The sequence below is a fragment of the Lichenostomus cassidix genome, chromosome W, assembly GCF_008360975.1.
Source record: "Lichenostomus cassidix isolate B80296 chromosome W, HeHo_3.0, whole genome shotgun sequence".
In the NCBI taxonomy this organism is placed as follows: Eukaryota; Metazoa; Chordata; class Aves; order Passeriformes; family Meliphagidae; genus Lichenostomus; species Lichenostomus cassidix.
The window spans coordinates 4,771,391-4,792,221 of NC_139510.1; the positions used below are offsets into that span (position 1 = coordinate 4,771,391).

A 20,831-nucleotide genomic window follows, 5' to 3' on the forward strand; every position below is an offset into this window, starting at 1 on the left:
CACCCCAGAAATAGAAATGGATTCGGTCCCCACATACCTGGATGGCATCAGGGTGCACTGAGCGCCGGTGTCAACCAAAGCCGTGTATCTTTGTGGGTCAGACGTGCCAGGCCATCGGATCCACACAGTCCAATAGATCTGGTTATCCCTTTCCTCTACCTGGCTAGAGGCAGGGCTCCTCTAATCCTGTTTTTGGTGCGCGATGTTCTTCTGTAAATGTGTTCCTGAGGTTCCTTCAAGAGGATCAGTCATATTATCCTTTCCATTCTGTCGGGGGTTCTGTCCACAAGAGACTGGGGCAGTGTTGTACCTAGATGAGCTTCTTGACGTGGATGTTTCTGTTTTCAATTCACGTACCCGGGCTGCTAAGGTGGAGGTGGGTTTCCTATCCCACTTCCTCATGTCTTCCCCATGCTCTTGAAGGAAAAACCAGAGGTCACGTCGTGGAGTTTGTTTTCTTTCCCTGACTGGAGTACGTCTGCTCCTGATGGCAGAGACTCGGGTTGGTTTCGGTGTGGCATGGAAAAATCTTTCTGTGAGCTCTTTCCTTAGTTTCTGATGGCTCTCTTCAATCAATCTCCGGACTTGCTCGGCCAGGTTTGTTTCTACCGATGAGACCTGGGTGCGTAGTGGGGCGGTGACAGTGTCCTCATAAATTCTCAGTTTGTTTGCTAACACGCCCACCTTGTCTTCGCCTTCCCTCCACTGCAATGTTGCCAGGTAACGAGAGTATATCTCTGGTCCGAGCCGCGCGAATCTTAGCCACATTTGTGAAGTGCACCGGACATTATCTGGGCTCTTGGGGAATCTCTCGTTGTCTGAGAAAATGATCTCTAGCACGGCCAATTCCCTCAGGCATCGGATACCTTGTTCTATTGTGTTCCATTTCCTTTGGTGCATCTGGAGGTCTTCTTTGCACAGGTATCTGTCCCGTACACTCAGCAGCAATCGCCGCCAGAGGCTGAGAGTTTCCTGGGTTTTCCCAATCCCCTGGTCAATGACCACATCCTGAGACAGGGATCCCAGTTGTCTGGCCTCACTTCCATCCAGAATAGTGTCATTAGCTGCGGCGTCCCAGATACGGAGCAGCCAGGTCAAGATGGACTCATTTGCCTGCCGGGTGAATTCCTTCCGTAGGTCACGCAGCTCCCCCAGGGATAGAGAGCGAGTGATGATCTCCGGCTCTGTCTCTTCTGCTTGGTGAGATGGTCCTGCCGCATCCTCATCAGTCGCTGTGCGGACTGATTTGCTCTTGGATTTCTTTTTCTGGACGGGGGCAACCGCTACTGGCTTTGGCTGTTCTGATTCGACAATGGTCTGTGTTGAGGCATTGACTGCTCCTTTGGTTCCTTTCCTCTTGGTGGCAGTTTGCATGAACGTGGTGCCTGCTTACTTGTTTCTTTTCTCCTCCTCTTCAAGAAGACGCTGTACAACACCAAGTATTGTTCTGTTTCTCAGCATGAGGTACACTGTGCTGGTCACAGAGAAAAACAAAAACAGAACTGACAGGAAGATTATGTCATCCTTAGCATCCAGAGAGAACTCAATATTTTCAAAGATGGCTGTGCCTGGCCTGAAATGCTGGAAGAAACCGCTCTCTCCTCCTAGTCCCAGAGGGTGGGTGCGATTGCTGAGGAGGTCCCAGACGTAGCAGCTCAGGTTAGGCCAGGCAGACAAAGTCGAGTATATATAACGAATGGTGTTCATCGCCTCACAGGTAACCATGCAATAGGCATAATAAACCAATAGAGCAATTCTCATGCCATTCCCTGGTCGCAACAGGAGCAATACGACGGGCAGATAGTATCCCATTTGAGGAAAAATATAGAGAGCGAGATACAGTACCCATATAGATAAGCTGAGCATCATGGTGATGGGATTTCTGAGTTTCCCCAGGTCGAGCCCCACATTGGGTGCCAAAATGTGCGTTGGTTTGAAAACAAACCAGTGGGAGATCACAAGTCAAGATTGAAATTAAAAATAAGTGAAATAATACAAGGAAAAGCACTGACAAAGTCAGATACAACCTAACACCCTGTTAGGGTGGTGGTAGCAGTCCAACTGAAGTAGTTCAGTTCAAGCGGTGATCCTGTGAAGGTCTAGTCTCCAGCTGAAAGATCCAGTGGTAGCTCTCGTCCTCCGAGAACCCAGTAGACAGGGCTAGCTCAGGCAGTTCCAAGGCCAGGTTATATCCAGGTGGGAACATCTGGTTCCTCCCTCCTCGGCAGAGCATCCCACAATGGGATGAGATAAGTCCATGAGTCACACGGTGGGTCCCTGATGGCCCATTGCCTGTCATGCAGGGTGGGTCATTAGCAGCTGGTAACAGCTAACGGCCCACAGCTGGTGGTAATAGAATACTTAACTACATCTATATTGCAACCTAGGACAGCTCTCCAGTTCCCGAATCATCTTATGGATGGGGGCCACAGAGTCTCTGCCAGCGCGGTATTGCCGGCGATGCACTGTTGCTGTAGCAATTGGTACCCGCTGTTCTTCAATTCTCAGTAGTCCTACAGCAGACGGGTTATCTGAGAGACCAGGCAGGCTATTCAGTTGTCTTATGTCTTCCGTCTTTATGGCTGCTATCCCAAAAGCCCAGCGATGTCCCTTTGGGTCTTTGAAATATCCACTCCTGAGATAATCTATGCTGAGGATGCATGGGGCATCTGGACCAGTCACAATGGGGTGTTTCTGCCACTCGTTCCCAGTTAAACTCACTTCAGCTTCCAGTACAGTCAGCTGCTGGGATCTTCCTGTCACCCCAGAAATAGAAATGGATTCGGTCCCCACATACCTGGATGGCATCAGGGTGCATTGAGTGCGGGTATCAACCAAAGCTGTATATCTTTGTGGGTCAGATGTGCCAGGCCATCGGATCCACACAGTCTAATAGATCTGGTTATCCCTTTCCTCTACCTGGCTAGAGGCAGGGCTCCTCTAATTCTGGTTTTGGTGCATCATGCTCTCTTCTTGTAAATGTGTTCCTGAGGTCCCTTCAAGAGGATCAGTCATATTATCATTTCCATTCTGTCTGGGGTTCTGTCTACAAGAGACTGGGGCAGTGTTGAACTTAGATGAGCTTCCTGAAGTGGATGTTTCTCTTTTCAATTCACGTACCCGGGCTGCTAAGGAGGAGGTGGGTTTCCTATCCCACTTTCTCATGTCTTCCCCATGCTCCTGTAGGAAAAACCAGAGGTCACGTCGTGGAGTTTGTCTTCTTTCCCTGGCAGGGGGACTGTGAGGATGGGCTCCGTGGGGTTTAGTTATGGGGATAAAAATAGGAACAAGAGATCTCTGAAGATGAGTTTTAGAACATGAGGGTTTATTGCGAAATAGCATGGGTGTGAGAGGCCTGCTGAGCTGCAAGACGCAGCTCTAAACAGGCCAGCAGAAAGGGAGAGAGAGAAAAAAGAGAGTAAAAAGAGGGTAAAAGAGAGCGATTTGCTGTTTACAATGCAATAAATCATCTTCCCTGTTGAATATTCTAATTCCCTTTAACCAATCTAAGACAAGCTACAAACTCTACAGCATTTACATACAACCTATAAGAATCATCACATTACCATACGGGGTCATGTTTCAAACCTTTAAAAACTGCTTTTTGGGATCTCCACCAGGCAGGTAGGGTCTGCTCTGACCTTTGGACTTGCCTGGGCAGAGGGCATTGTTCTATCAAGAAGGGGGATTACCTTCCGTGGCCATACCATTGTTTTTTGGTTACTCTACAACTCGAACCTTGTCTTCATTTCAATCTCACTCATATTTTCCATATCCTCAGCATCTTTTGCAAGGTAATCATTTCTATAAGGCTTTTCTATTTCATCTTACCCAACAAGGGACGTCTGCTCTTGATGGCAGTGACTCTGGTTGGTTTCGGTGTGGCATGGAAAATTCCTTCTTTGAGCTCTTTCTTTAGTTTCTGGTGGCTCTCTTCAATCAAGCTCCGGACGTGCTCGGTCAGGTTTGTTTCCACTGATGAGACCTGGGTGCATAGTGGAGCGGTGACAGTGTTCTTGTAAATTTTTAGTTTGTTTGTTAACACGCCCACCTTGTCTTCTCCTTCCCTCCACTACAATGTTACCAGGTAACGAGAGTATATCTCTGGTCCTAGCCACGCGAATCTTAGCCACATTTGTGAAGTGCACTGGACATTATCTGGGCTCTTAGGGAATCTCTCGTTTTCCAAGAAAATGATCTCTATCACGGCCAATTCCCTCAGGCATCAGATACCTTGTTCTATCCTGTTCCATTTTCTTTGATGTATTTGGAGGTCTTCTTTGCAGAGGTATCTGTCCCGTACACTTGCCAGCAATCGCCGCCAGAGGCTGAGAGTTTCCTGGGTTCTCCCAATCCCCTGGTCAATAACTACATCCTGGGACAGGGATCCCAGTTGCCTGGCCTCACTTCCATCTAGAATGGTGTCGTTAGCTGCGGCATCCCAGATGCGGAGCAGCCAGGTCAAGATGGACTCATTCGCCTGCCGGGTGAATTCCTTCCGTAGGTCACGCAGCTCCCCCAGGGATAGAGAGCGAGTGATGATCTCTGGCTCTGTCTCTTCTGCTTTGTGAGATGGTCCTGCCGCATCCTCATCAGTCGCTATGCGGACTGATTTGCTCTTTGATTTCTTTTTCTGGACGGGGGCAACTTCTACTGGCTTTAGCTGTTCTGATCTGGCAATGGTCTGTGTTGAGACATTGACTGCTCATTTGGTTCCTTTCCTCTTGGTGGCAGTTTGCGTGGACGTGGTGCCTACTGACTTGTTTCTTTTCTCCTCCTCTTCAAGAAGACACTGTACAACACCAAGTATTGTTGGAAAACACAGTTTTCCAGCAAAACTTGTGTTAACTAAATAAACCTGAACAAAGCCTCAGCATACTCAGACCTCAGTAAAAATCCTGACAAGCTGCAGTAGCTTGCTTCCCTGAGAACGCTTTGTGAGAAAATATCAAGAAGATGCAGCTGTGTAAGGAATGTACGGGAGTAAACTTGTGATTAACAAAGAATGAGGGGGAAAAACCTGTAGATGTGAGAACAGACTGCAAATACTTGTGTAACTATAATTAGTAACATCTGTAACAGTATATTAGTTTCTCGTTTGGTGAAATAAAACGGAGCTTGCTTTATGACCCACATTGGGCCGTGTCGCTTGCTCTCTCTTGCCGCTCATCAAAGTATTGTTCTGTTTCTCAGCATGATGTACACAGTGCTGGTCACAGAGAAAAAAGAAAACAGAACTGACAGGAAGATTATGCCATCCTTAGCATCTAGAGAGAACTCAATATTGTCAAAGATGGCTGTGCCTGGCCTGAAATGCTGGAAGAAACCGTTCTCTCCTCCTAGCCCCAGAGGGTGGGTGCGATTGCTGAGGAGGTCCCAGACGTAGCAGCTCAGGTTAGGCCAGGCAGACAAAGTCGAGTATATATAATGAATGGCATTTATCGCCTCACAGGTTACCATGCAATAGGCATAATAAACCAATAGAGCAATTCTCATGCCATTCCCTGGTCGCAACAGGAGCAATACGACGGGCAGATAGTTTCCTATTTGAGGAAAAATATAGAGAGCGAGATACAGTACCCATATAGATAAGCTGAGCATCATGGTGATAGGATTTCTGAGTTTCCCCAGGTCGTGCCCCACATTGGGCGCCAAAATGTGCGTTGGTTTGAAAACAAACCAGTGGGAGATCACAAGTCAGGATTAAAAGTAAAAATAAGTGAAATAATACAAGGAAAAGCACTGACAAAGTCAGATACAACCTGACACCCTGTTAGGGTGGTGGTAGCAGTCCAACTGAAGTAGTTCAGTTCAAGCAGTGATCCTGTGAAGGTCTGGTCTCCAGCTGAAGGTCCAGTGGTAGCTCTTGTCCTCTGGGAACCCTGTAGATAGGGCTAGCTCAGGCAGTTCTAAGGCCAGGTTATATTCAGGTGGGAACACCTGGCTCTTCCCTCTTGGGCAGAGCATCCCACAATGGGATAAGTCCATGAGTCATGCGGTGGGTCCCTAATGGCCCATTGTCTGTCATCTGGGGTGGGTCATTAGCAGCTGATAACAGCTAACTGATGGCCCATTGCCTGTCATCTGGGGTGGGTCGTTAGCAGGTGATAACAGCTAACGGCCCACAGCTGGTGGTAATGGAATACTTAAATACATCTATATTGCAACCTAGGACAGGCACCTAGGCATGTTTGCCTATCCACAGATAGGGGCAATTTTGTCCCTGGCATATAACTTTTACAAATCAGGGACACGAATCAGGATTGCCATATTGATGTACTTGGTAGTAATGATTTATAGAAGTTTAACAGAGGTACTGGGACCTATTGAGGATGTGTATTCTCTGTTGTTTCTCTGTCCTAGTCTTGGTAACCTTCTTTGGGGGTTTATGAGTAATTACACCCAGTCTGTTAAGGGAAAAGTAGGGGATGATGTTTCCCAGCCCTTCATCTCCCTCTTCCCCTTCAGATCTGGCACATCACCTTTTGAGAATATTCAGTTTCCCCTGGATGTTAAAAGAGACCACCTTCCTGTTGTTTTATCTATTAGGTTTCCTCTATATGGTCTGCAGTTTGTCTAGAATCAGGACTGAGATTTCCAAAGGGGTTGTCCAGACACCTGCCCCAGTCATGGAAAATTCTGAGTGGTGTGGGGAATGGAAGAACATCAGCCAAACCCTGAAGGAATTATCTGCCCCGATAGCTTGGAACTTCCCCCCTAAACAAATTCAGAATCCAGCTGAGGTGGGGATATATCTGAAAGAGAAGTGCAATGACAACTCTAATGAGGAGAAGAAGAAGCTCATTGCAATATGCTGGGCCCTGGCTAATGCTTATTGCACACTGCTAGATACTGTAGGGCAGCAGATAAAGCCAGAGGGGCAGGAGGATGAATCAGCAGACACCCCAGTCACTCAGGCTGCAGCTAAACCAGACAGGAAGCCTAAGCCAACAGCAATTGCCCCTGTCCAGAGAAGGAAACACAAAACAAAATCCATCCACCCAGTGGATGATGATGGGGAGCCAGGATCTTCACAGCCAGTAGAGGAATCCAAACCAGAAATCATTACTGAGTCTCTGTCCATAGAAAACCTTTGCAGCTTAAAAAAAGATTACACCCGACACTCTGAAGAATCTATATTAAGTTGGTTGGTGCGCATCTGGGACACCGCAGGTGATGGTACAGTTCGGGACAGTATTGAAGTGAGACATTTGGGATCCCTGTCACGTGATGCAGGTATCGACCAAGGGATGGCAAGGGGGCCCAAAGCTCTCAGTCTCTGGACACGGTTCTTAAGGAGTGTGAGGGAAAAATACTTGTGCCCAGAAATGTCACTGTTGGACCGTTAGCGGAGTGAAGAGATGAGTCCTTCAGAGTGCTAGAAATAACTACTTTATTAAATAATTAACAGATTTATATACACATCAGAAGGCCGTTCGGATTGGACCAACAATCATCCGTCCCCAGGGATTGATTGGCCCAGGCGTTTGACCACCTGTATCCAAAAGGCTGTTTCAATAACATGAAACTTTATCCTTATTTATAAAACATAGAAAAAGAAGAGAAAAATTCCCATGGGAAAGGTTTCTGTGCTGCCACAGCTCCCCCTTTTTATTTAAGAACCAGAAGGCGTTGCCTGTGAAACTCTGTGAATTCAGCATGAAGGATCTGTTTGGCCAGTTACCAAACAGAGCCTAGATGGAAAACCGATAAGGGGTCGGCCTGGCAGTGGCCAGCCACCGAACAGAGCCCAAACCAGATGCTGATTTAAGGTGAACAGAGAGACTCTCCAGCAATACACTGGGTAATGCATCTATAAACTTAATTCTATATTACAAGTCTATAATTCAGTTAAAACATGCTTTCAAAGTCCTTGCTTTCTGACTCCAGAAAAACTTAAATTTCAGTCTCTGCTTGTGGAAGGACCGTCTTCCTGATGGTCAGTGTCCTGGCCATCATCAGAAGGATCACTTGGTTGGTGTTCTGCATTCTGGTTGTTATTTTGAGGTTGCTGGTTCTGTCTCTGGAGCCGCAGGTCAGGGCGAACGCATTTTGCAGGCAGCCATCGTACCCCAGTATCTGTGGAAACTGCAAGCATACCCACGACCCCAAGCAATAAGCTCATGAGGGCCTTCCCAGATGTTAGTAAGTAGGTTCCGTACCCATACCTTCGCCCGGGGCAAGCACAACTCGCCTGACGACTGCAATGAGAGAAAATGGATCAAAATCACAGGATTATTCGAATTTGGTGGCACTGTAAGGTGATTAATTGTGTACAAAGCTTTTTCCAATTGGCTCTGTGGTGTTTCCCCATGCATTCCCTCTTTTTGTCTTTCGAAGACATGCTTCAGAGTACCATGAGCGCGTTCAACAATGGCTTGGGCAGTAGGAGAATGCGGAATACTGAATTTATGGTCTACACCCCAGAGGTACAAAAACTGCCACGTCCTCTGCGAGGCGTAGACAGGACCATTATCGGTATTCACAGTGGCTGGCACACCCAGGACCGAGAAGGCTAATTTCCAAAGGGCAATGGCATCGCGACACTTTTCTCCAGTATGAGCAGTTGCCCACGCGGCTGTGGAGAAAGAGTCAATAGACACGTGCACATATTTGAATTGGCTAAATTCAGGGATGTGTGTCATGTCCGTCTGCCAGAGCTGCAAGGCCTTTAGGCCTCTGCGGTTTACCCCTGGTGGCAGAGGTGCAGCGAGTCCGTGGCAGTCAGCACAAGCACTGACAATGTCGCGAGCCTCAGTTGGCATCAATTGAAACTGCTTCTGCAGGGTATGTGCACTCTGATGAAAGAAACCGTGTGATGCCTTGGCTTGTGCAATTTTGTCAGGCTGAGGTGCCACCCATGCAGGGTTGGCTAATATGTCAGCCCTGGCATTGCCTTCTGTTATAAAACCTGGTAATTTGGTGTGGCCTCGAATGTGCAAAATATAATATGGATGCACTCGAACTTGAATCGCCTTCCACAAGGTTCGCAATAGCGAAACCAGAGCCGCATTATTGACTTCTTTTAAAAGTGAACAATCCAAATGTTTGGTTATGTCTGCTACATAAGCAGAGTCAGTAACAAAATTCAAAGGCACCTGAGAGAACCGCTGAAAAGCCATGGCAACTGCATTCAATTTAACCAACTGAGCAGAGCCTGTCTCATGGCTTTTCAGCACTTGCCACTCAGATCCTTCCTTCCGGTTGACAATGGCCTTTCCTGTTTTCCCAGAACCGTCCGTGAAGATGGTGGGTCCATGAACCGGCACCCAACTGTTCTTTGGCCTTAACATAAAACTGATTAAATTTGCCAGCTGCAGCAATTTGTGGCTGGGCAGATGGTAAGCAATCTGCCCTGAGAAACTTTGCAGTGTACTTTGCAAAGGAGCGCTATTAGCAAGGCTCCATTCAAAGCTGTCCCATGATACCGGAACAACAATCGTTGCAGGATCTGCTGCCATCAGTTGTAAACACTGATAAACGACATTTGATTATCAGGCAAGCGATCAATTCAAACAATGTGGGTGCTGTCCTTTTTTGGCTGATGGGGCAAAGAGACCCATTCCAGGATATGCAAAGGGTCAGCCCATTGTTTGTTCCACTGGCCAATGATACCTGTAGGATGGAGGTCTGGAGCAGTAATGAAAACAGTGATATCAGTAGAGGGATCTACTCGATAAACCTGACAGGCAGAAACAGCTTGCTGCACCTCATTCAGCACCTGTCGCGCCTCAGGAGTCAATTTCAGAGGTGAGTTTAGATCAGAGTCCCCCTTTAAAATTTTAAAAAGCGGGGAAAGTTGTGCATTGGTTAGCCCCAGATACGGACGTAATCAGTTGATGATACCTAGCAATTTTTGGACATCATTCAGAGTCTTAATAGAGTCTAAACACTGTACCTCTTGATGCTGTATGGTTTGATCCAAAATTTTGACTCCCAAATATTTCCAAGGAGGTTGTTGTTGAACTTTCTCCAGAGCCACTTGAAACCCATAAGAATGCAAGGCATCGAGCAGTCGAGGCTGTAACCTCTGCAACTCATCCTGGGTGGATGTTGCCACCAGGATATCATCCATATAATGGTATCAGAGTGCCTCAGGAAACTGCTCACGGATTCCGGACAAGGCCTGAGCGACATACCATTGACAGATAGTCAGGCTATTTTTCATGCCCCGAGGTAACACTTTCCGTTGAAATCTCTTTACAGGCTCCACATTATTAATTGCAGGCATAGTAAAGGCAAATTTTGGCCTGTCATTGGGGTGCAAAGGGATTGTAAAAAAACAATCCTTCAAATCAACGATCAAGATTTCCCACCCTGTGGGAATCATTGTAGGTGAGGGCATGCCAGGCTGTATGCTCCCCATACTTTCCATCACTGCATTAACTTTTCGGAGATCTTGCAACAGTCTCCATTTCCCCGATTTTTTCTTAATTATGAAAACGGGTGTTCCAGGGACTGGTAGAATGCTCAATGTGTCCCTTTTGCAGTTGCTCCTGAACCAGCTGACAAAGGGCAACTAATTTGTCTTTTGGCAGGGGCCACTGTGGTTCCCATATAGGTGTTTTGGTCAGCCATCGCAAAGATAACGTGGAATACAGTGCACCCTTGCACACATTGACCCCTATTAAAAATTTGTCATGATTCGCACCCCCTAGGCTGCCAACATGTCCTGTCCCCAGAGGTTAATTGGAGCTGAAATGACAAAGGGCCAGATTAAGGCTGTGTGTCCCTCTGGGTCCTTCACCAACACAGGTTGCTTACTCAGTCAGCTCTGTGTGGTTCCTCCCAGCCCTACGATAGATGATCCTGCAGGAGATAAAGGCCATGAAGGAGGCCATGAAGTGGAGGAAAGGATCGTTGCATCAGCACCTGTATCAATCAAACCTCGGATCCGAATTCGGTGTGGATGCGCTTTCGGCATGATGAGGGTACGTCATCTGTGGTCTCTCATTCGAGATGGCAGCAGCCCAGTAGACCTGCGGAAGTCCCAGCAGTTCAGTGCTGTTACCTCCACCAACTTGCTGGTCTACCCTGGGAACAGAAGACTCAAAAGGCAACAATTGAGCAATGTGAGTCTTTTCAGGGATGGTGACAGGGGGTTCTGATGTGGAAACCGTAGCATGAATCTGGCCTGTAAAATCAGCATTTATAACTTCTGGAAGAACAAGGATTCCTTGGCTAGTGGCATCAGGTCCTCCCATAAGCAGTGCTCTGAATCCCTGATCTAGGGGTCCATGCACATCCAAGGGAATCCTATGTGCATCGCCAGATTCTAAGACGACTGTTGATGAGGTATAGGTGTTGACTCGGGCTGAGCCTTGGGTGCCATCTCCACATTGACTGGATAGGCCTGTGTCGCCGCCCTGTTCTGCGGGAACTGTCTTGATGGGGGGGCAAAACCCTCTTTTTGCTCCCCTCTTCACGTTTCCTGACAGGGGTTGACCATCTACATGGTATTTGGACCTGCAATATTTTGGACAGTGACCTGGCCTACCACACCTCCCGCACTGAGGAATCCTGGTCCCCGAATTTTCCTTCTGCTTTGGTTTGACTTGTTTCCGTTTGTTCCCAGCTTTGGGCTGTTTTTGTTCCTGATCAGGGGGTTCCCGACCAGCCGACAGAAATGCAGCCAAGGCGGATTTCCTTTGACTGTCTGCCTGCACCTTAGCGCAAGCTTGTACCACATCTGTGACTGAAGGATCTCCTTGTAGGACATTTATGATCCTTCTACACTTGTCGTTGGCATTGTCTCTTGCCAACTGCTTGCACAATATCTGTCTCAATGTATTATCTTCCACCTGCTTATCCAAAGTTGCTGCTAGCTTCTCTACAAAGGTCAGGAAAAGCTCAGATTGTCCCTGATGTATTTTTGAATATAGTGTTTGTGGGGCAATCATCTCCATAGTTTTTACAATGGCTCCCTGTCCTAGGTTGCAATATAGATGTAGTTAAGTATTCTATTACCACCAGCTGTGGGCCGTTAGCTGCTATCACCTGCTAAAGACCCACTCCAGATGACAGGCAATGGGCCATCCGTTAGCTATTATCAGCTGCTAATGACCCACCCTGCATGACAGGCAATGTGCCATCAGGGACCCACCGTGTGACTCATGGACTTATCTCATCCCATTGTGGGATGCTCTGCCCAGGAGGGAGGAGCCAGGTGTTCCCACCTGGATATAACCTGGCCCTGGAACTGCCTGAGCTAGCCCTGTCTACTGGGTTCCCAGAGGACAAGAGCTACTACTGGATCTTCAGCTGGAGACTAGACCTTCACAGGATTACCGCTTCAACTGGACTACTTCAGTTGGACTGCTACTACCACCCTAACAGGGTGTTAGGTTGTATCTGACTTTGTCAGTGCTTTCCCTTGTATTATTTCACTTATTTTTAATTTCAATCTTGACTTGTGATCTCCCACTGGTTTGTTTTCAAACCAACACACTACCATACTGAACTTTTGGGCTTGCTCCAGAATCCGAGGATCCCAAGTAGCTTGGACATTGGGGGTAGTGAAATATCCTCTACCCATAAGGACATCCGCCCCAATCATGCGCCTAGGGTCCTCAGAAGGCAAGGACATATTGTCCTTTATCTGTTTTTCAACCATCATTCTCCAATTGTTTTCAAAAACTCCATATTGCATGGGGTGAAACAACACTTGAACCAAATATGTAATATCAAATGGAGCAAGCAGATCACTATTTATCACTCTAATAATTTGTATAACATGTGAAGAAGAGAGCCCATAAGTTGCTACTTTCGAGTGAAGGTCGTTTACGACCTTCTATGCAATGACGTCATGCTTGCTTTTCTCATCCAAGTCTGGGTCTGGCACAAACACCAGAAAAGCCTGAGCATCTCCTTGCAGGAAGCTAGCATCACCTTGACCTGCCGTGGCAGCTCCATGGCTCCCCCGTCGTCTTGTCATCCCCAATCTCTCTATAAGGTCCCAATGTCCCACATCCAGCGCGCCCTGCTTTACTGATTCCCAGTAATGCAGGGAGTCCCAAGGGCATAATGCCTCCGCGCTGTTCCGGCATATCCAAGGGTTGCTCAGAAGCAAGTTCTTCTTTCGCCGCCCCGCCAGCGCGAGCTTTTGCCCAGGAGGAAGGAACCCCTCCACGTCACTGTCTGAATCGTCAGAGTAGGGCTTGCTATCTGCGAGCCCCATCACAAAGGACGGGGTCTGGCCGGATGCAGTCTCTGTGCCGAGAAACGGCACAGTGATGGGATTCGGGGAGGGGCAAGAGGATGGCAGCGATACAAGCGCGGCATCAGGCGTGCTTGCCAAGTTCGCTGGCATGGCATCAGTTAAAATCGCTTGCTGCGTCGGCACGAACGCGGCTGGATCCGCGCGCTGTGCCAAGTTCGTGTCTGCCGCTGAAACTGTCAGAGGGACCGTTACCTGTCTGTGTCCCGGATCCTTCCACACCCCCGCCGCCATGTCGGGTGCCACCACGGCATTGAGCCCGTACACCTTCCGGGGTCTTGTGGCAAGGACTTCTGCCCCAGTCCAGCCTGCGTGCTGGATGTGCCGTGAGCAGATCTCCACCATATCTCAGCGGAATCCGGCCACTTCGCCCAGTAAATCCATTAAAAGCCGAGACGAAGGGGGCACACCTGGCAGAGACCCAAAATCCCGTGTACTTGAGTCACAGGGCGTCTTCCCCAGAAGCGCTTCAGTGGACATGTCGATCAAATCTCCCTGACTGGAAGCACCGCCTGCCAGAGGCTTCTCTTCTGATTCCCGCATGGCCCACACGGAAGCTGGGACCCCCAAGTCCACAGCTGTTCTGGACGGATCCAGGGTCTGTTGCTGTCCCGCCTGCATCACGGCAGGGCAAGCTGTTTCTGCACTTTCAGTCCCTGCCCCCGGGGCAGCCCGTGCTGCGGCTGAGAGCTCCGGCAGCAGCCCGGATGGGGGTAGAAGGGCAGCGCCATTTCACGGAGGCAGAGGGGGGGTAACGCTCACTGCCCCTGGCGTCTCAGGGCCAGCCCCGTTCTTCCTCTTTCTTCAGCATCTCTGCTAACTGGTCATTTGGATGGGGGTAAGTGCGTAAGAAAAAATCATTTGGAGAATTATACTTGCTCTTTTTGGACCCATCCGCTGCTGACTGTGGGGCTGTGGGGTCAGTCTGGGTTGGGGGATTCTCCGTGCGGTGCTCGCCGACCGAAAGCAAGGAGTCCAGGCAGAGAGCCGTGTCCAGCTCTGCAGTGTAAAATTCCTGTCCCCTTAACGCATCCCAGACTGCTCGCCATGTCCGATGCAAACGAATGGTTTTCTTGTCTCCAAATATCATCTCTTTCCACAAAGCCTTCCCAACCTTGAGCCACAAAGGACAGTCCACGTCTGTGTCCCAGACTTCTGGAATCCCATTTTCGGCAGCCCAGGTCATCAAAACCCTGGTCAGGTGCTGCTTCTGTGTGACCGCTGGATCACACCAGGGATCCTCCAAGAAAGCTTGCAAAAGTTTGTCTTTCGGCATTGGGGGGGTCCATGTCCATCCCAAAACCAAGCCGCGCCACGCCGCGTGCGGTGGGAGGGGAACGGTGCCAGCGTACCTTTGCGTTGCATGCAGTACACATTGGTGGTCACCAGATGTCGCTGTTGGACCATTAGCAGAGTGAAGCGATGAGTCCTCCAGAGTGCTAGAAATAACTACTTTATTAAATAATTAACAGATTTATATACACATCAGAAGGCCGTTCAGATTGGACCAACAATCATCCGTCCTCAGGGATTGATTGGCCCAGGCGTTTGACTGCCTGCATCCAAAAGGCCGTTTCAATAACATGAAACTTTATCCTTTTTTATAAAACAGAGAAGGAGAAGAGAAAAATTCCCATGGGAAAGGTTTCTGTGCTGCCATACAGAAGATCTCCAGGTGCAGCAAAACTCGTGGAAGACCATAGAACAAGGGATTCAATGCTTGAGAGAAATGGCGGTGGTAGAGATAGTTTTCTCAGATGACCAAACAATTAGGAGTCCAGACATGGTAAAATGTACACCAGTGATGTGGCTAAATCTAGTATGACTTGGGCCACAAGAATACGTCTCTGCTTTAGCAATGATGAAGTGGAATGAGGGTGATGCCTTAGCTGGGCTTACCTGAAACAGAGGCCAGACAAGGTTAGGAGAATACAAAGCAGACAAATTTATTAAAGGCCTTTAGGTACATTAAGGGCAAACAAAGCCCACTTGTGAGGCTACACCCAAAATGGACATGGAGTCACAAGGTCTTCACATTTTATAAATTCTGTATTACTAGCATATTGGGCCTTAATTCTTCAATTACACCTTCAGGGGATAATGTCAACCACCCCAAGCCTGCTCCCCCAACTCACTGTTGTTTACATATTTTGGGTCTCTGAGGCAGCCAAAGTTTCCTTGGATTTCCACTCAGAGGAATTTTTTTGGCTAAAGGTGCTGGGAACAGAGGTTTTTAGCAATTTATATGAAGCCTAGAACTACACCAAAGCTACAGATACATGAAGAATCGAAGCTAAAAATTCTTAAGGCATCATTCCCCCCTTTAGAGGCCTGACAAGGCCTTTACCTTGTCAGGTCTCTATTCTAAATACTTAGTATGCATTTAACAGCAATATATATCTAACAATAGTAAATATCTAACAGCAATAACGTTTCACACAGCCAGTTATCATGCAAAAAATTATGATTACAACTACTATGAACAGTTCTTTAATCCCAGCCCAGTTTGGTAAACATGATGTGAGGGTGTGGAAGAAAGCTCAGTGTACTATATCTTTGAGTGCTATCTGATGTAAAATTTGAGTTTTGGATATACTTTGGACCAGAATCATATGCAAATTTTGGTTCCATCCCTGAGTCATGGTTACCAGCTGTGTAGATAACAAGTAAAGAAAAAGAACCCTTTAAACCACATCATCCCCATTTGTATCAGTCTCTGTTTTTCAGTTGTTGCAGGAGCAGAAGCTTTCTTAACTCGGGAGTAGTGAGTCCAGGGTCTTTTTCCAGCAACTTTGACTGCAGTAAGGGTAGTCAGCAGGACTTGGAATGGTCCTTTCCACTTGGCCTGTAAAGGATCACTATCCCACCACTTAACATAGACCCAATCTCCAGGTTGGAAGGGATGTGCAGGTGTGTCCAGTCCTATGGGCCTGGATAACACGATGTAATTCTGCAGTTTCTGCAAAGTGGAACTTAAAGCCATTAGATATCTTTGCAAACCAAGCTTCCCCCTCATATGAATTTCTTCCGGGACATGCGGAATTTTATATGGCCTGCTATGCAATATTTTGTAGGGACTGATGTTATCCCTCTGATACCTGAAACAGGCTACCTCAAACAGAGGCCAAGACAATTAGGTGTATAAAAAGCAGACAAATTTATTCAAGGCCTTCAAGGTACATTTGGGCAAGCAAAGTCCCCCTTGGGGACTACACCCAAAATGGACGCCAGGTCATGAGCTCTTTACCTTTTATAAGTTTTGTCTTAGCATATTGGTCCCTAATTCTCCAATCACACCTTCAGGCGATGATATTGACTGCCCCAGGCCCTGCTCCCCCCTTTCCACTGTTGTTTACATATTTTCGGGCCCTAGGGTCATGAATATGTCCTTGAATCTCTATCCAAAGAGCTTTGTTTTGTTTAAATGTGTTGGAAACAGAGGTTTTCAGCATTCTGTAAGAGCACAGAACTACACCAAGTTACAGACTCATGAAGACAAAAAAACCCCCAAAGTTATTAAGGCATCACCTCCACCTCGGTTTTATGCTGATCCTCAGTAAAGCTATAGGCAAGGCCTGAACCCTTGTCATGGATGTCTCTTGACAAATTCTGATAATCTGGGTCTTAAGAGTTCTGTTCATACACTCAACTTTGTCACTTGCTTGGGGCCTCTATGGTGTATGCAGGTCCCAATTAATTCCCAGAATCCTGCTAATTTCCCCGACCATTGCTGCAATAAAATGTGGTCCCCTATCTGATGACATTCCCAAAGGAACCCCAAACCTTGGAATTATATGATTGAGCAAAACTTTCACCACCTCCTTTGTTGTATTGGAGCGACAGGGGTAAGCTTTAAGCCATCCGCTGAAAGTGTCAACCAATACCAATATGTATCTGTATCCCTCTTTGCGTGGTAACTCAGCAAAATCTACTTGCCAGTAATGTCCAGGTAGATCCCCTGTTTTTGTTACTCCTAACACAACTCTTTTCCTTGTATCAGGGTTGTTCTTACAGCAGATTTCACATTTGCTTACTACCGATTGTACAATGTCAGTCATTCCCTTTCCTATTACTACCCTTTTTAGATGTTTCAAAAGATTTTCAACCCCAAAATGTGTGCTTTCATGTTCTCTCTGAGCTATCTCCTGGAGAATCAGGGGTGGGACTACAACCTGGTTCACTGGTGTAGCAGCCCATCCATTTTCTGTGATCTCAGCTTTAAGGAACATAATTAACTTGTGGTCTGCCTGATCATACTTTGGGGTGAACCCTGTCGGATCAATCTCTTTTTGTGGTATCACTGAGCGAATACCTTTTTCTGCAATCTCTCTTGCTGCTTCATCAGCAAAGCGATTTCCCAATTCTGGAGTGGTTTTCCCTGTTTGGTGACCCCTACAATGCATGATAGCTACCTCTGTAGGTTCCCTGATGCTCTCCAAGAGGGTGAGGATCTGCTCAGCATGTTTGATTTCATTACCTTGAGCATTCAACAGTCTTCTCTCCTTCCAGATGGCTCCATGGGCATGGACAACACCAAATGCATATTTAGAATCAGTTCGTATATTTACCTTCTTTCTTCGCTCAGGTCTAGGGCCCTCGTAAGTTCAATCAGTTCAGCTTTCTGTGATGACACGTCTGAAGGCAAAGCTTTTGCCTCAATTACTTTATCTATGGTGGTTACTGCATAGCCTGTCATCCTCTTACCCTTTTTCATGAAGCTGCTGCCATCCATGAATAGTTCCCAATCTGGATTTTCTAGCGGGATGTCTCTCAGGTCTGGTCTGCTGGAATAGGTCTCCTCTACTGTCTGTAAACAGTCATGCTCAGGCATGTCATCAAATAATGTGGATGACAAAAACATTGCAGGGTTTACAACAGATGTTGTTTTTAGGGTAAAATCATCCTTTTCCAACAGCACAGACTGGTAGTTAAGCATTCTGCTAGGCGATAGCCAGTGTCCCCCCTTTGGTTCCAGTACGGATATCACTGTGTGGGGTACGTCCATGACAATGTGCCACCCAAGAGTGAATTTATGGGCCTCCTGTATTAGGATGACAGTTTCCGCCATGGCTTTCAAACACCCAGGCCACCCTTGGCTAACATTGTCTAGCTGTTTTGAAAAATAGGCCACAGCTCTTCATTGGTCTCCAAGGTGCTGTGCCAGTACCCCTAGAGCAAAATTCAGTCGCTCATATCTAAAAAGTTCAAAGGGCTTAGTTAAGTCTGGCAGCCCCAAAGCTAGGGCTGACATTAAGGAATGTTTCAACTGTTTGAATGCAGCCCTTGTACTCTCTGTCCATGTAATGGTTCGCTTTTTGGCTGCTTTAAGGGCTCCATACAGAGGTTTTACCAATAACCTATAGTTCGCGACCCAGAGACAGCACTAGCCTACCATTCCAAGAAAGGCTTCCATCTCTCTCACAATGTCAGGCTGTGGAATTCGGCAGATAGCTTCTTTCCGTTCTTTGCTGAGTTGTCGATGGCCACGGAAAATTTCCAGCCCCAAGTAAACCACCGTTTCCTTGGCAACCTATGCCTTTTCTTTCAAGACTCGATACCCGCCCAATCCCAGATAGTTTAAAAGACTTACAGTGTGCTGGATGCAGGCCTCTCGTGTTTTGGCTGCAATTAATATGTCATCAACATATTGGAGAACTTCTCCTGGTTCTTGTTTTCTCCAGTCCTCTAGTTCCTTTACCAGCTGATGTCCAAATATAGTTAGGCTGTTCTTGAATCCCTGGGGTAAAATTGTCTAGGTGAGCTGGGTCTTCTTCCCTGTCTCAGGATGTTTCCACTCAAAGGAAAAGAGATCCTGGCCATTCTTGTGCACAGGAATGCAGAAAAAGGCATCCCTGAGATTAAAAGAGTGAACCACCCTAATTTATTTGTCCGTGCGGTCAAAAGAGTGTAGGGATTTGGTACAACTGGATGTATGTCCTCTGTGATCTTGTTCATTTTCCTTAAATCGTGTACTAATTGATAACTCTTACCATCAGCCTTCTTTACTGGCAGGATGGGTGTGTTGTACTTAGATTCACATTTCACTAGCAACCCAAATTTAAGGAACTTTTCAATTATAGGTGCTAGTCCCCTACGACTTCCTAATTTCAAAGGGTATTGTTTTTGCTTCACCTGTATGGCTCCTGGTTTGAGTGCAATACTCACTGGTTCAGCTCTTTCGGATCTTCCTGGAACATCACTGGCCCACACTATTGGATTGACAGCATTTTCAATTTCAATGGGGATTTCACCATATTTCTCCTGTATAAAAAGCGCAACAACTTTGACAAATTTAAACTCAGGAATTATTACTTGTACACCCCATCCTTTTCTAAATTTAATTTCAGCTTCCAATTTCTCCAGTAAATCCCTCCCAAGAAATGGTTTCAGAGAATTAGGCATATAAATGAATGGATGAGTTACCCAGTGCTTCCCCAGTTTGAATTTTAAAGGTTTGAAGAAAGGCCATGTTTCAGTTACCCCTGTAGCTCAAATAACTTTTACAGTATCTTGACTCATTTTCCCTTCTAAAGTATTTAACAGAATACGCTGCCCTGGAATCTACCAAAAATTCAACATTGTCTTTCCCCAGCTTAACTATAACCAAAGGCTCTGCTGGGGGACAAGCCTACGGTCCCCTTAATTCTAATTCTGATCCTGATCCCAGTTCCATAGCCAGGTGAGGAACTGAGGATTTCTTTTTCAACATGGGACAGTCCTTTTTTTAATGTCCCTTTTTCTTACAAAAGGCACATGGATCTTTGTCCAGAGGGGAAGAGGTACTCTGGGGTGACTTCTCCTGACTACCTCTCTTACTGGAATGTTTATCACTAGGATCTCTGTCTCAATATGCTCTCCAGGCTACATTTAACAACCTACTCATGTCTTGAATCCCGTCTAGCTTTTGCATTTTCCTTATATCACTTGCAGCTTGGCCCATAAATAGGAGAGTTAAATGAGCTTTTCCCTCAGTTGACTCAGGATCTAGGTTCGTGTATTTGATTGCAGCTTCTCTTAGCCTATTTAGAAATTCAGTGGGAGATTCATCTAGATCTTGGTTTATCTCATATAATTTAGACCAATTTAAACCTTAGGAACACCATGCCTTAACCCATGTACTATGAGATTCTGGTATTGTTTCAGCCTAGCCATTTGGTCCGGGATATTCGGATTCCAGACTGGATCATCCACTGTGAAGATTTTAGCAGTGGTGCCCTGAAGCAAACCACTTGCTATTTGTGCCTCTACAGAAGTTTTAATAGCCTTATTAACCATCTTTCTTTCAATGGGATCAAGCAGCGTATCCATCATAGCATTCAAATCACTCCAGTCAGGGTTCTGTGTTACAATTGCTCTCTGCACTAAGTTAGCGACTTTTTCTGCATTCTCTTTATATTTCCCAACAGTGGTTTTCTACTGTTCTAACTCCACAAAAGAGTATGGGACCTTGGTTACTGACAGCCTGTCTCAGAGGGGCATGTAAAACTGGTTCTTCCTTCTTTTTAGCTCTCATTCTCTTTGCTATGTGAGTACATTCTCTCATGGCCTTTTTTGCCGTTTCCCCCTGTTGGGGTTTGACCCTGACTAAATGCCAGGCACCCCTGCTCTCTCTCTT

The 20,831-nt window shown here is 46.8% G+C and overlaps 2 long non-coding RNA genes and 1 pseudogene across 2 annotated transcripts in view; 2 read left to right on the forward strand and 1 right to left on the reverse strand.

Moving 5' to 3' along the window:
- LOC146425354 (uncharacterized) overlaps positions 1 to 20,831 on the forward strand; it is a 357,803-nt gene that overhangs the window by 82,077 nt on the left and 254,895 nt on the right. The gene's annotated exons all lie outside the window — the stretch shown is intronic.
- The window catches only part of LOC146425355 (uncharacterized), a 569,707-nt gene that overhangs the window by 73,324 nt on the left and 475,552 nt on the right, over positions 1 to 20,831 (reverse strand). The gene's annotated exons all lie outside the window — the stretch shown is intronic.
- On the forward strand, positions 6,188 to 7,349 carry LOC146425358 (uncharacterized; annotated as a pseudogene).